Below are 14,252 nucleotides of genomic sequence, written 5' to 3' on the forward strand. Positions count from 1 at the left end.
GGAGAAGAAATGACAGCGAGCGCCTTCCCGTTGAGTCAGCCCGATACTAGCTTTGAGGAAAAAACATATCCGCATCGCCACTTGAGCGAAGGAGAAGGAAAGGGTTAACGTCATCCAGAGTATACCTGTAGATGTTGGGTTTTGTGGGGACACGGGTTAGCATGTAATGGTACTCAGAGATTTGAACGTTTTCATTGAGACGGACGACAAAATCGCCTCTGCAGTTCCAAATGGAATACCGCAAGAGAAAGCGTTGCTCACAAGGGCTGAAGAAAAGGATAAAGGCCAAAGATTAAAAAAGACACACTGAGAGGTAGGATAAGGTCCGAACATAATGATACTCCCCATCACCTCAAATTAACGAAAATGGAGAAAGTGAGAGGTGCATAAGAAAGAGGGTGAGAGGGCAGAGAGTCTTCATGGATGACTGCAGCCCGCTTTGAGCTGTTAAAGTGCAGAAGAGATATTCTTTCATGTCCCTTCAGGGTCACTGTCCATGGAGCAAAGGGTCCTGTCATTCTGCTCTCACTTCCCAGCTCTTCAAGTCTTCCAAATGACAGAGCTAAGGCACTCTGAAAATACCAACAACCTCAGCAGGAGCCACGATATCAGCTCAGAGCTGAGAGCAACACAAAAGCGGCCAAGTCAAGACGTCACACTGCCCAAAGAAGACAAGATAGAGGTCTTCTTCATTCATCTGAGAGGAAGGGAAGCCTTTAAAAAAATTCCGCAGGTCAAAATTTTAAGGGTTTCTAAAAGAAAGCCATAGTTGATGAATTGTTAAAGTATGTGGAGCCAAAGGAAGGCAAATCCAAAAGATTCTGTAATGCGTATGACCTAATGTTCAACATGTTGGGAAGAAACTCCCGCTGGCAGCCTTGACCAGGACACAGATAAACGAGATAGACGAGACCCCGTGGCCACACACACATAAACACTGAATTTCAATGTCCAGTGACAATAACGCATTCTGCTTTAGTAATGAAAACTCAAAACTCTGGAGAGGACGGAGAACCTAAAATGGAAACAGAATAAAGCAGGTGGAGATTTGGTTGGGGTGGGCGGATGAATGAGGCTGACCCCAGTCTGTGTGAAGAGGCAGACTGGAGCCTGGAAACTTGTTAAGGGGCAAGGGCTCCTAATTGGGCCGGCCAGGGCCAGGCAGCCAGAGACAGAAAGAAAGGGAGAGAGGGGAGTCAGTCTCAAGATCTGGGTTTGGTGTGTGTGCGTGTGTGTGTGTGTGTAGAGGGGGGAGGGGGGTTATGGCGAAGGGGGCTTTCCAAGTCACATGAAAGTTTGTGGGTGAATGTACCATAATTAGATTAATAAGTAGCTTAATTTATCGCAGCAGAGGATATCAGCGGCTCCACATTAGAGGCAGGCCAGAAGATTAGCCTCGATCGGCGTTTCCAAAACACGATTAGCCCCCCGGCACAAAGACCGGGCTCTTTCACAGGTTCCTACCACAAGGGCTGGGATTAGAGAAACGTGTTGAATAATCAGCAGTGCCCCCGCATGCTCTTCTCAAGTCTGCACCGCAGCCAGGGGTGCAGAACAGACCTTTGGCCCCTCCTTGTCCAGCTCACAACACTTATCAATTAGACTATTACGGGGCCAATTAAAGTCAAGAGTGGCAACACTAACACTGGGTTTGCCCGTACCACCCAGGTTCAGATACCCCTTCTGCATGTATACCTTAGCCACCTGCACCCCATGGATAAATCAGCCACCCAAAGTATCAGTCATTCATCATAATTTCCAAGAAAACCTATACATGGACTTCATGCCAGGCCCAGTCAATTACCATCTCTGTGAGTGTAAGTTTGGAGACCCAAAGAGCCCCCCGGGACACACAGCTTCATGGCTAATTGATTGTTCCTCCAATCTCCTTCAGAATGCCAATAAAGACCTCGGCATATGTTCACTCCATCTCTAGCCATCAGCCACATGCATGATGAATGCACTTCTCTTACTTAGCTTTAAATCCCTTGATCCTCTACATCCTCTGGAAATAGCCTCTTGTTTACAAAAAAAAAAGTGGATGAAAAAAAAACTGATGGGCTTTCCTACAGATCTCTGCTGAGTGGCCATGTTTAGCCAAGAGGTTACAGCTCTCAGTCAACTGCTGATAATGCGCTCAAGCGATATTATGTTTCCGAATCAAAACTTTACTCTCCTACGAATCGTCTCTCAAGAAGATGTCTGCAGATCCAGGAAAAGAAACACAAAGTCCTGCTCACGGTGTAGAGATGCCAAGAGAGAAGTCAGCGCTTCAACACAAAACCATAAAAGTATCTGTATGGCATGCAATCAACTATTCGAGACATCATTCATAGCATTTTATGAAAATTCTTAGAGACCGCCATGTTGCATGTTGATAAAAATCACTTTGCCGCGGCCACCTTGCCAGACTAGCCGAGTCCTGTTTACCCTTGGAAAACCAGCGAGTTTGAAATTTCCTGCTGCTGTGCTTCTCCTGCAGACCAATTATCCTGTATGACTATGCGGTGCCATGCATTGGCGATAATGTGCACACAATGTCAACAGTTACAGAGACGAAGCTCGCAGGCAGGGGCCAACCTCACCAAGCCCTCTCCCACCTTATGGGTCACTACGGAGAGCCTCACCTCAACTAGTTTGTTGCCGATCATTTTTTTATGTTACATTTGTAAAGTTTTCCTCTAAAGGTTATAAACACAGGGTGGCGCAGTGGTTAGCGCTTTGGTGACTCTGGTTCAATTCTGTGGGTAGTTTGCATGTTCTCCCCCATGTGGGTTTCCTCTGGGTTTTTCTGGTTTCCTCCTACAGTCCAAAAACATGTAGCAGGTTAGTTGGGAAAATTGCCCCAAATGAGTGAGTGAGTGAACGGTTTTGCCTACGTGTTTGGCCCTGTGATTGACTTGCGACCAGCCCTGGGCGTACCCCGCCTCTCACCCGATGACTGCTGGGATCGGCTACAGCATCCCCTGTGACCCTGAGTGCAGAACAAGTGGAAGATGGACGGATGTTTGTGGTTTTTCATTGCTTTTTTTTATGTGTTTAAGGGGGTTACTGTTGGTCATGTTGATCAAATCACTCCCATCCCTGAGGCAAATCAACAAAGTCTATGTACTGGGATTTTTCTCAGCACTGGCTGCTTTTTTTCTGTTTTTTGAGAGATGAGAAATGTTAAACTACTGCTGTGGTACAACCACAGTCTCAGGGCACCAGTTCTACAATCTGTTTTTGTCATAGACAGTAACAAGAGATGCTGCGTTGCCCAAAAAAAGCTACTTTTCACAATTATTTGCTGTATTTTAGCCTATATGTTGATTTTTCCTAAATCTAGGTCATTGAGTCGTCACCCGATCACAACCAAGTATTTGTGTTGTATAGAATTTTCAAGAATCATTTTTCAATAGGAAGCACAACTCACTAAAACACCCGTCTTTGAGCCGCCACATGTCTTTGGAAAGCATAGCCTCATGTCTTGTTCCTTTTGGATTGGAATGAGGAGGGGAGAAGCTCAACAGCAGTTATCCCATCCAACAGGTAAGTCAAACAACAAAACAAAACTGAGGAACCATGTAGCTGTATGCACTACGGTTATTATTAGTAACACATCATTTGTCCCTCCCGACACTCGTACCCGCCATCACTATCACAATCTTGCTTTCCATCTCTCTCCCTTTCTTCTACTCCAACCAGTCAGCCACCTGTATAGAGCTTGGATCTGTCCAAGTTGTTTTGCCTGTTAAAAAGTAGTGTTTCCTCAACACTTGTAGCCAAGTGCTTGCTCCTGGGGGATTGTCAGGTTTCTGTAAATTATTTCAAAGAGTGTGGTACAGACCAGCTCTACATGAAGAGTGCCATGAGACAACTGTGTTGTCACTTGGCACTACATAAATAAAGTCTGACTTGACTTAACATTATCTATGTCTATGGTTAAGCCAGCATTTAGATCAGAACAAGAACCAGAGAAAGTGCTCTTGTATAGCAACCTGGTTTTCTGAAAAGTCCCTGGCATTTCCAGCAGAAAAGTGCTTTGGTGGACAATCCAACCATCAAGGAAATTTGAACAGTTACTTTGAATTTTCTGAACTCACAGCTGAAAATTGTTTGATTAAAATGAGTGTATGTGATAATAGCCCGAGCAGTTTAACTATTTTTTTTTGTACTACTTCTGAGTCTGAATTTCTTGTCATTCTTACCTGCAACCATTGTAAGAGGGAAGACACTGCAATACTTTGTTGAAAATGAATGATCAAAATTCAACTCACACAGTTAAAGCACAAAGCTGGAAGCTCAAGATATTTTAGAAATCAATGAGCTTATACATCTTTTTTGATAACAAGTAGACACTGCTGGTTTTCAGTTGAGCCACAGTCACGGTTGAGAAGTTGTAATAACTCCTCAGTAATACATCACCGAATGGCATTTTTTGTAAGTGCAGATCAAAATGTATAGCCTCAGGCTTGGCTTGGACCTCAGACCACCTTTTCAGATGCGGAGGTATACAATGCAGATCATAGCATGGTTTTGTGCTTCTGATTTTCTGTTTCAAGGTGAAAATGTTCAATTAGTCTTCTATCACCACCTTTTCCACTAACTGACTACAGATTTCAAATTATGCAAAACATAGTGCTTCATTCTTAAGGATTTTGGAATACTATGTGCACAAATACACTGGGTGACCAAAGCGGAACAATACTGAAAGTATGTTGTCAGTTATCCGTATGACTAGAAATTGTAAAATACCTATTCTTCACAGATTAAGTACTTATATGTATCATGTCGTCTTTGCTCTCTAATTTCATACTGTTTTTTAACCTTTCATACGAGATGAAAACACAGAGAAAATGGTTAGCAAAGAAGTCGGACACTGATAGGACCGAAGAGAAAAGACAGGCATACAGGGCGATACAGTGTAAAAGATATAGGTAGCAAAGGCAAAACAAAGGATGAACTATGACTTGTATGCTCAGTTGAACAGTAAGATGGGAGAGAATGATCTATACAGGTTGGCAAAACAGAAAGGATGTACAGCAGGTCCGGGTGATTAAGGATAGAGAGGGAAATGTGTTGACGGATGCTGGAAGAGTGATGAGATGGAAAGAGTACTTTGAAGAGCTGATGAATGTGGAATATGAAAGAGAGGCAAGGGTAGAGGAGGTGACTATTGTAGACCACAAAGTTGCTGTCACGGGCCGCGGGGGCGGACTCGGGCAGGGAACCACACCTCAGAGCAGAATCTGGGTTGAAAGCGCTTTAGTATGTGGGACGGCAGGTAGGGTGTCACTGGTTAGCCCCTGGCCCCGAGACAGAGTTGCACAGGGGTGAGTCTCACCAGGACAGGTTGCAGGACGGGCCCCAGACAGGGTGAAAGCAGGACGGGCCCCAGGCAGGGGGAAAGCAGGACGGGCCCCAGGCAGGGGGAAAGCAGGACGGGCCCCAGGCAGGGAGGGTCACGGTCCAATGTTAGAAACGGCCGGGTCCGGTCGTGGCAGGGCTCCGCAGTGGTCTGTGAGAGCCACAATCCCCCGGCGCCAGGCAGAGCGTGCCGCTGCCCTTTATAGGGATCTTGATTAGCGGCATCTGCTGCAGCTGGCACCGATTACAAATTGGGATCAGGTGTGATACCCTGACAGTTGCAGAGTTAAAGTGAAGTGAAGAAGGCATTGAAAACGATGAAGAGTGGAGAGGCAGTTGCTCCTGATGATATATCTGTGGAGGTGTGGAAGTAGGAGAGGCAGCGGTAGAATTTCTGGCTTGATTATTCTACAGGATCTTAGAGAGTGAGAAGATGCCTGAGGAATGGAGACACAGCACAATGGTGCCCATTTTTAAGAATCGGGGGGATGTGCAGAGTTGCGGCAACTATAGAGGGATAAAGTTGATGAGCCATACAACGAAGTAATGGGAAACAGTGGTGGAAACTAGACTGAGAACAGAAGTCAGCATTTGTGAAGAGCAGTAAGGCTTCATGCCCAGAAAGAGTACTTCTTTCACCTTTTCCCTACATGAGTCGACACAGCAAATCAATCCTCTCCATCTAACCCTATTCTCTGTATCCTCCTCTCTCACACCAACTACTCTCATATCTTCTCTTACTATGTCAATAAATCTTCTCTTTGGTCTTCCTCAAGACCTCCTGCCTGGCAGCTCCAATTCCACCGTCTATCTACCAATATATTAAATATCCCTCCTCTGTACCCAAGCGAACCATCTCAGTCTGGCTTCTCTGACCTTCTCTCCAAAACATCTAACATGTGCTGCTCCTCTGATAGACCTATTCCTAATCCTATCCACCCTCGTCCCTGCTAAAGAGAACCTGGTGATGGACACGCTGATGTATGAGGTTAGACAGGAATCACCATAGACCAAGATGTTTGCAGATGACATTGTGATCTGTTGTGAGAGCAGGGGACACGTTGAGGAAAAACTAAAGAGGTTGAGGTATGTGCTGGAAAAGAATGAAGGTTAGTCACAGCAAGACAGAGTGTATGTGTGTGAATAAGTGGAACCCGGGTGGGACAGTGAGGCTACAGGCAGTGGAGATCAAGAAGTTGGAGGATTTCAGGTACTTGGGGTCAACAGTCCAAAGCAACAGTGAGTGTGGAAAAGAGGTGAAGAGACGGGTCCGAGCAGGTTGGAATGGGTGGAGAAAAGCGTCAGGGGTACTATGCGATAGAAGACTATCAGCCAGAAAAAAAGGAAAGTTGTACAAGACAGTGGTGAGACCAGCAATGTTGTATGGCCTGGAAACAGTTACAATGACGAAAAGAGAGGCTAGAGGTCACAGAGATGAAGATGCTATGGTTCTCTTTGGCAGGGACGAGAGTGGATGGGATCAGGGATTAGTCTACCAGAGGAACAGCACATGTTAGATGTTTTGGAGAGAAGGTCAGAGAAGCCAGACTGAGGTGGTGTGGTCAGGTACAGAGGACAGATATTGAATATATTGGTAGATAGACGCTGAAATTGGAACCACCAGGCATGAGGTTTTGAGGAAGACCAAAGAGAAGATTTATGAAAGTAGTGAGAGAGGATAGTTGACGTGAGAGAGGAGGATACAGAGAATAGGGTTAGATGGGGAAGGTTGACGCGCTGTGTCGACCCCTGAAGGGAAAAGCCGAAAGGAGAAGAAGAAAATGTTAGATGAAAACATGAATATAGTCTTTACAGTTTTTCAATACGATATATAAACAGCTCTTTGTTTGCTTATGGAATGCTGGAGCTTTAATTTTGAGTGCTATAAATAGTCTTTGTTTCAAGTCCACTCCATCTGCAGTTTCTTATCCAAGATCTTTTTTTGACTAACCCTTTAAGACTTCCAAGCTCTTTAGTCTGTTATCTGAATTAGTGCTTAACACTGAAATCAAGCTGAGTTTGACTTTTTAAATGGGTGTCTTGACCTTTGAAATCCTCCAGTGGCATCAGATTCCCAAATTGAACGGATGGCTGGCTGGCGGTAGGGAGAGAAGGTGCGTGAAGTCAGGAGTGGAAATCAGTTAAGGAAAATTTGCTGAAGAGAGGATGTGAGGGATCAGAGTCCTTGATGAGTCACTGTTGGTAACTTTTTAAATATATTCTTTTAAAGGGGAAAAAACGTCTCAGGCAAAGCTGCACTTTAACACTGATAGTGTTATACTTCTTAATTTTCAGTCACTTTGTTACAAACTCCCTGGTGTTCAGCACAGAACTACCTCTGCTTGTTAGATAGCAGCTGCGTAACTCTTCTGGTGAAGCAAGATCTGTTGATGAACAAACAAGGGAAAAACAACCAAACCTGGCTTGATCAGACCATGTGCAATGTGCAGGGTGTTGCACACCCTGCTACGCTCTGCTAGCTACCACGGCAGCTAGCGTTCGCCATCGCACCAAATTAGAAACCCTCGCCATCAGGCAGACAGCTGCTAGCCGTCCCCAGGGAATGCCAATTAAGTTTGTAAAACATTTAGACAACAAAACTGTACAAGAAAAGAAAAAAACATCCCATTGAGGTGCTCGTCCCCACAACTCCCAGAAGTCCTCACCGTGACCCCCATTTCCCCTCAACCGCCGCCACCCTACCCCCATCTGCTGCCGCCTCAGGAAACGCCACCTCAGAGTACACACAGAGAACTGCAAATATGCTGAGAGAAATACATGAATAGAAAATCAAAGTAATTGATTTTGTCATGCTAATGTGTTGTTGTAGTACATTAAGCAATGATGTTTTATTAATAGGTTGGCGCCTCTCCCTCTAAACAGTCATATATTAATTAATATTGTATATCTGATTTGAGCAAATATTTTCATCAAAATAGTAGTCAAAAAAGCTGTGTGACAGTGAATTTCTCCCAGGTGCCATTTTTGCTTCTTACGCCACACTGTGCATAATAACTAAACATCAGGGACGGCCTACATTTCCCGCGTCGAGTGTCCAAAATGGTAATGAGAGCTATTGGCCTCGGAAAAAAAATACATCTAGGCAGGGGTTAGAATGATTCCTAAGTAGCTTTACCAAAATTGAACCCTCGAGTCAGAACGTAATTCTGGGGCCCAAGGCAGAAAGTGTGACCCACGCTCTTCTGCTGGATGTTTAGACTCTTGTGTTCGGGGAGTCAGCCCACTGCACCGTCGTCTCGGCAAAATGTGACAGACAGAGTGACAATGTGAGTAACTAATTCGGAAGGGAGCCTTAAGTAAATGTAAGTGGGAGAATATGCTCATCTTCCGGCACCCCCACACAGCACACACTATCCCTGCTCAGGGCATCTCTATCAATGCTAATTAGCAGAGCGATGATTAATATGTAAGCTAAATGAAGTTATTTCATGTAATTGGTGTTTCCTTTGAAAGATCATTCATTGTGTCAATAAAACTCTGTTTGAATTCCTTTAAGACAACATTGTTACAGTGAGATGTAAGAGGTGACAGAGCTGAAAGACTGAAATTGGAGAAGAAACGCAGTTATGGGGAATGTAGCCTGCAAATTATTAAGTTCCCCGCACAGGCCAAATTTATTCATTCATGGAAGAGATTTTCTTTCATCTGTCTCCTTTGAACAAAAATGCTTTTTCCTCTCTGAGTCAGACAGATTTGTGAATGCTCGCACAAATACCCTCAGCACTGTTTCTACTTTTTCTTAGCAATTTTCAGTTGGTCAAAAAGGTACTAAACAATAATTAATAATTAATAACATAATAGATAAATAAATAGATTGCTAGATAAATAAATAAATAAATAGATAAATAGATAAATAGATAAATAGATAAATAAATAAATAAATAAATAAATAAATAGATAAATAAATAAATAGATAGATAAACAGCAGTTTGCACATCATGATGCAGAAAATATTGACACTTTAATTTGCGCATCTTCATCAACATATTCATCTAATATTTCAGCAGTACATATGCTGTATATAAATTCTTTATAGGTTAGAATTTACTTGTAATTTCATTGTCCATATTACTCAGTCTTCAAAGGTCCCCTATAATCTTGATCTCAAAATTACTGTCAGAGCATTTCAAATATAGAAATTAATATCATGTTTATCTAATATAATTGAGAACATACATAATAGGGTGCAAAAGAAGCAGCGCAATTCAAAACTTAACGGTGACTAAACTTTCTAACATCTCCGTTCTTGAGTGAATCGAAAGCAGCAAAAAGGAAAATTAGTGTGTTGCTATTTCACAAGACTGCTCCCGTCGTCTCTGTCTCATCGTCGCCGCTATCAGATGACCTCACCTCCACGGGATCCGAGCCCCGCAGCCTCACACCGCACCACACACACACACACACACACACACACGCACACACGCACACACACACATACACGCACACAGCTCAGCAAATGATCACAATTTTAACAGGAGAAGATGAAAAGGACTCAGACCCTGAACTGTAACCGGGATTTTATTTCAGCAGACTGTGCTACTGTCTGATATATTGTCATTACTCTGGTCATTTTAGATACGAGACGTGTTAATTCACAGGCTGTTAATAGAGTTCCATTTTAAAAAGGTCTTATCTCAAACGACTGTCAGGATGGTCGGAGTCTAATCACCCTTAACCTTTCATCAGTGCTATAACCCCTTCTTTTTTTGCTGCCCTCCAACAATTTAAACACGATTTTAACATAATAACGGGACTTTTAGCATCGTTGTGACTGCACCTTCTGCCAGACTCACCACAACTAATGGGATCTAATCTATACAATAAGGGACATTAATATATATGCAAATCAGCTGAGGCTACATCTCGCAAGGGAGATAGACCGAGTTGGCATACACTTGTATCATTTTTGTCACATGTGTCACTTAGTTGTTAATTACTATTAACATCTCTAAAATGCAAATATGTGGGTTCTGCAAATACTGCAGCACATGTATTCGCAAGTAATCATGTCCTGGGAAGAAACCCCCTCCCCAGCGAAGGTCCGGCAGTGGGGGGAATTTAAGGCATTGGGGGTTGAGGGTTGCAGGTCGGCTGTTCAAAGCCACTCGGTGCATTGTTGGGTAGTAGGGGATTAGGTCTCTCCGGGCTGCAGAATTTGCTTTCTAATTAAAAGGGATAAGATGTAGAAAAATAGTGAGGGGCATTACTACTGTAGAAAAGAAGGGGGAGGAAAGGAGAAATGCTGAAAAGAAGGGATAGAAGTTTGTGGAGTCACCACTGGTGTTTGATCACAAGACGACAAGTGTTACCAATCTCTTGTTCGGACTTTCTCCGCCGGTTTTCTGCTCCATTTTATCACCTCACCTCAAAGCTGCAGACAAACTTGGAACCATATCGATAGACAAAGTGTCTGTGTAATTTCCCTTACACTTACTATTATTATAAAATGAGTCTGTCCTGATGGCTCTGGTCATGATGTTAAAATCCTCTGCGGGGCAAATGATGGTTACTATGGTAAATTGACAGCGGGAGAAACTGAGCAGCATAATTGCATTTTGCTAGATTTCAGAAAGTAATTTCAAACTTTCGATGGGGCACTGTTACATCCGCGACTTGTCAAAAACCACAATTTGCAAAAAATGTGCGCCCGTCGCCGTACAATTTTGTTCTAAAATCCTAAACACCGCAAACCACTATGACAGTAAAATTGTGATACGAAAAATGCAGCTATGCTATAATTCAGTTCATAATTCACTACTAATTATTCAAGGTGTATCAAGCACCATTGGCAAAAGCGAATTGAAAAAAAATGTGGTGATTTTGGGGAAGCTTGTGATAGCAAACTGCGGTATTATATCTTAGCCACCAGATACTGAGCCTAGGAGGTTGATTTATCAACCAGTGCGTTCTTATGCAGATTTGGATCCCGTGTCCATCACTTCTCACATCAGAGTGCGGTTGTTTTGTTACCTTGTCCTCAGGCAGGGATCCAGCTCTCCCCAGGTACCTTACAAATGAAACTGACTTTTAATCACACAGAGACGTGCGATTCTTTTCCCCCGGTCCCCGGGAGGTTAACGACATGCCAGCGGAGAAGAAGACCTCTGCCTCGATCCACTCCCCTCAGCCTAAAACCTTGTAAAATCACACAGTGGAATTCACTGCTTGTTTTGCGCCGGCAAGAACATTCACGCTCACGTAAAACTCAAACAGAGCGCAACTCATTTCTGGCATCTGGCCTTTGAAGCCCCCCCATCCCCCATATCACCATCACTACCTCCTCTATTTTTACCAAGCTCCATGAAGCTCTCACCTTTTACTCCTAGGGCTAGTAGATCCTATTTAGAGTGTGTGACGAGAGCCATTCTCCATCACTTCACTGATCAAGAGCCCCCCTGTAAAGCAGGCCCTGGGATGAGCAGGTACAGATTTAGGGAGAAGAGGGAGTGGGGCATGTAGTGAAAGAATCTGCAGTGAGCCAAGGAGAAGATTAATCGGCAGCTAACCGTCAGTATTCCTCTCCCCCTGCTTGGCTCCCCCAACTCTACCCTTGCTAGTGTCCTGAGGGGGAGTACAAGGGGGAGAAAGTGGAGTGGAGGGGCGAGGCCAGTGGCTCTGTGGTGGCTGAGCCATCTTGTCATCATAGCAGGACAAGCACATTCAACCGTGTCCTCTGTACCCTCCCATCTTATTCCAGACACTGTACAGCCCTCCACTGAAATCCATCAAACCCCCCTCTCCCCTTGTTGGAAAAGTGCTCTCTGCTGGTGTCTTTTCTTTTTTTAAAGGGCAGAGATGAGTCCTGGGCTCTGCAGTCTTTCCATGCGTCCAAATTAATTTGCGTCTGGGCAGCAACATAAGCAGCACGGGGCTATTTGATGAGAGTGTAGGGCAATGACATGCACTGGCAGTCATGCCTTGATCTCTTGCTTTCTTTCCTTGTCACTTTCCACCTCATCTTAATGCCACACTCATCCACATGGGTGGCACACAAACCAAACCGAGTGTTTATAAGTGGAGTGATAACTGGTGCGGTGGAAGAATGGACTTTAAACCGCTGTTCAAGTTTTTTGTTTCTTGGTTGGGGTTTGTTATTTTTTTGTTTTTTTGAGCATGTATTATATATCCCTCTCAATGGGAGCTTAAGCTTCCAGCGACCTAAACTACACAAAAACAGACCAATCATAAAACGAACTGTCTATCCTCACATGGAAAAAATAGAAGGCATTCCATTGAGCAATTTCTGAAAATCCCATTACTAAACTTCTGATCAATACCTCAAGAACAGTTCAATTTCATAATAATAAACACACTAAGGACATCTACAAAACAGCATTCCCTTAGTTTCATCAGCGGATGTCAAAGTAAACTTAATGCAATTTGACATCTAATTGAACTTGTGATCCAAAAAGGGGACCACAGTTAATGCCTAATTAGCATCCCTAAATAATAAAGCAACTTAGCCTAATAATTATTGCTTGTCCCCAGTCTACCAGTTGCGCTGACAATTAACCTTTCTCAACTGGTGATTCGCAATTTGAGTAAATCCTGTTATCAGCAAATATAACACATGGCAGGCACACAAATATACACGTTTCAAATACCACCCAAGGAAATCTGTGCAGTGTTTATGGTCCTGAAGATGAACAACAAAACAAACAGCGGCGATCCACTTTCAGTAAACACCACCCAACCACTTATACAGTATCTTCCCAGTGGCTTAGAGTGGGTAGGGAATCAACTCTTGGTGTCTGCGTTGAATGTCATTGAACTACTTGTGCTTATGCAGCCCAATAATTGGAGTGACAAGGTGTCTTGAAATATCAAATCTTTCAAAGGAAAACTCCTTTCGGTGGTCCAAATTTATTGAATGCCGGGCGTGATGGTCGATAAGGTGCAGGAAAAGATGCGTGAGACCGAAGAGCGACAAATATAATAGTTGCGTGGTTGTCTTGGCATCGGGTGCCCAGGGTGCTTGGAAAATAAACTGTCAAAATCTCCGATACTCCGGAACAGTGGAGCCGAAGCACACTATTACCCGAACACAAAATAAAGGTGAAAAGATTCAGGATCGAGCATTCCCCCCTTAATGTCTCTCCCTCATCCCAATTTGGCAGCATTTGGCTTGCTGCCAACTCACATACGGCCATGCCACTGTTGCCATGGGGATGTGTGGACCTGTACAGGCCCCGAAGGCAGAATGGCCTGGCGGCGAGGTGGGGGTTATCATCAGTAACAGACTCCGCTGGGCCCCCATCCAGAGGCCTGGGTGCAGGCAGGCCCCCCCCCCCCCCCTGCCTCCCACACTCCGCGGGGTCTCTCTCTCTCTCTCTCTCTCTCTCTCTCTCTCTCTCTCTCTCTCTCCCTCTCTCTCTCTCTCTCCGGTGGATGCTGCCGCTGTTTCAAACTCAGCAGAGACTCTGAGATGAGCCTCTCTAATGCAGGGCTCCGGCCTGTCCACTGGGGGTCGGCTGCCTGACTCCCATAAGCCTGAGCCAGACGGGGTGGGCTGGGGTGGGAAGGGGCCGAGCTGGACTCCGGCCCAGTACGGTGACTGCCTGTCTGCCCAGGCGCTGGGCCACGCTGCCACTCCTCCCTGGGCTCGTGCCCCTGCACTTGGATTTCAAAGGGATGTGACAAGAAGACTGGCTTTCCCTCTCCATTGCAGGATCCCTCCTTCAACACACACCCCCAACAGCTTTCAGTCCTCACTCGCTCCCAGCCCCCAAATGCCCCTCCAACAGCTTTTCTGTTTCAGCCATGAACCCAGACTCCCTCTCACACTGTGCCATTCCCACCACTGCTGCCTTATATTTGGGAGGAGAAGGGGGAGGTTGTGCTGCTACACTGCACCCATCTGCCCCATGTCTTACCATGCTGTG

This window comes from Fistularia commersonii, chromosome 1, assembly GCF_037954325.1.
Source record: "Fistularia commersonii isolate RoL2024-O1a breed Wild chromosome 1, RoL_Fcom_v1.0, whole genome shotgun sequence".
NCBI lineage: Eukaryota > Metazoa > Chordata > Actinopteri > Syngnathiformes > Fistulariidae > Fistularia > Fistularia commersonii.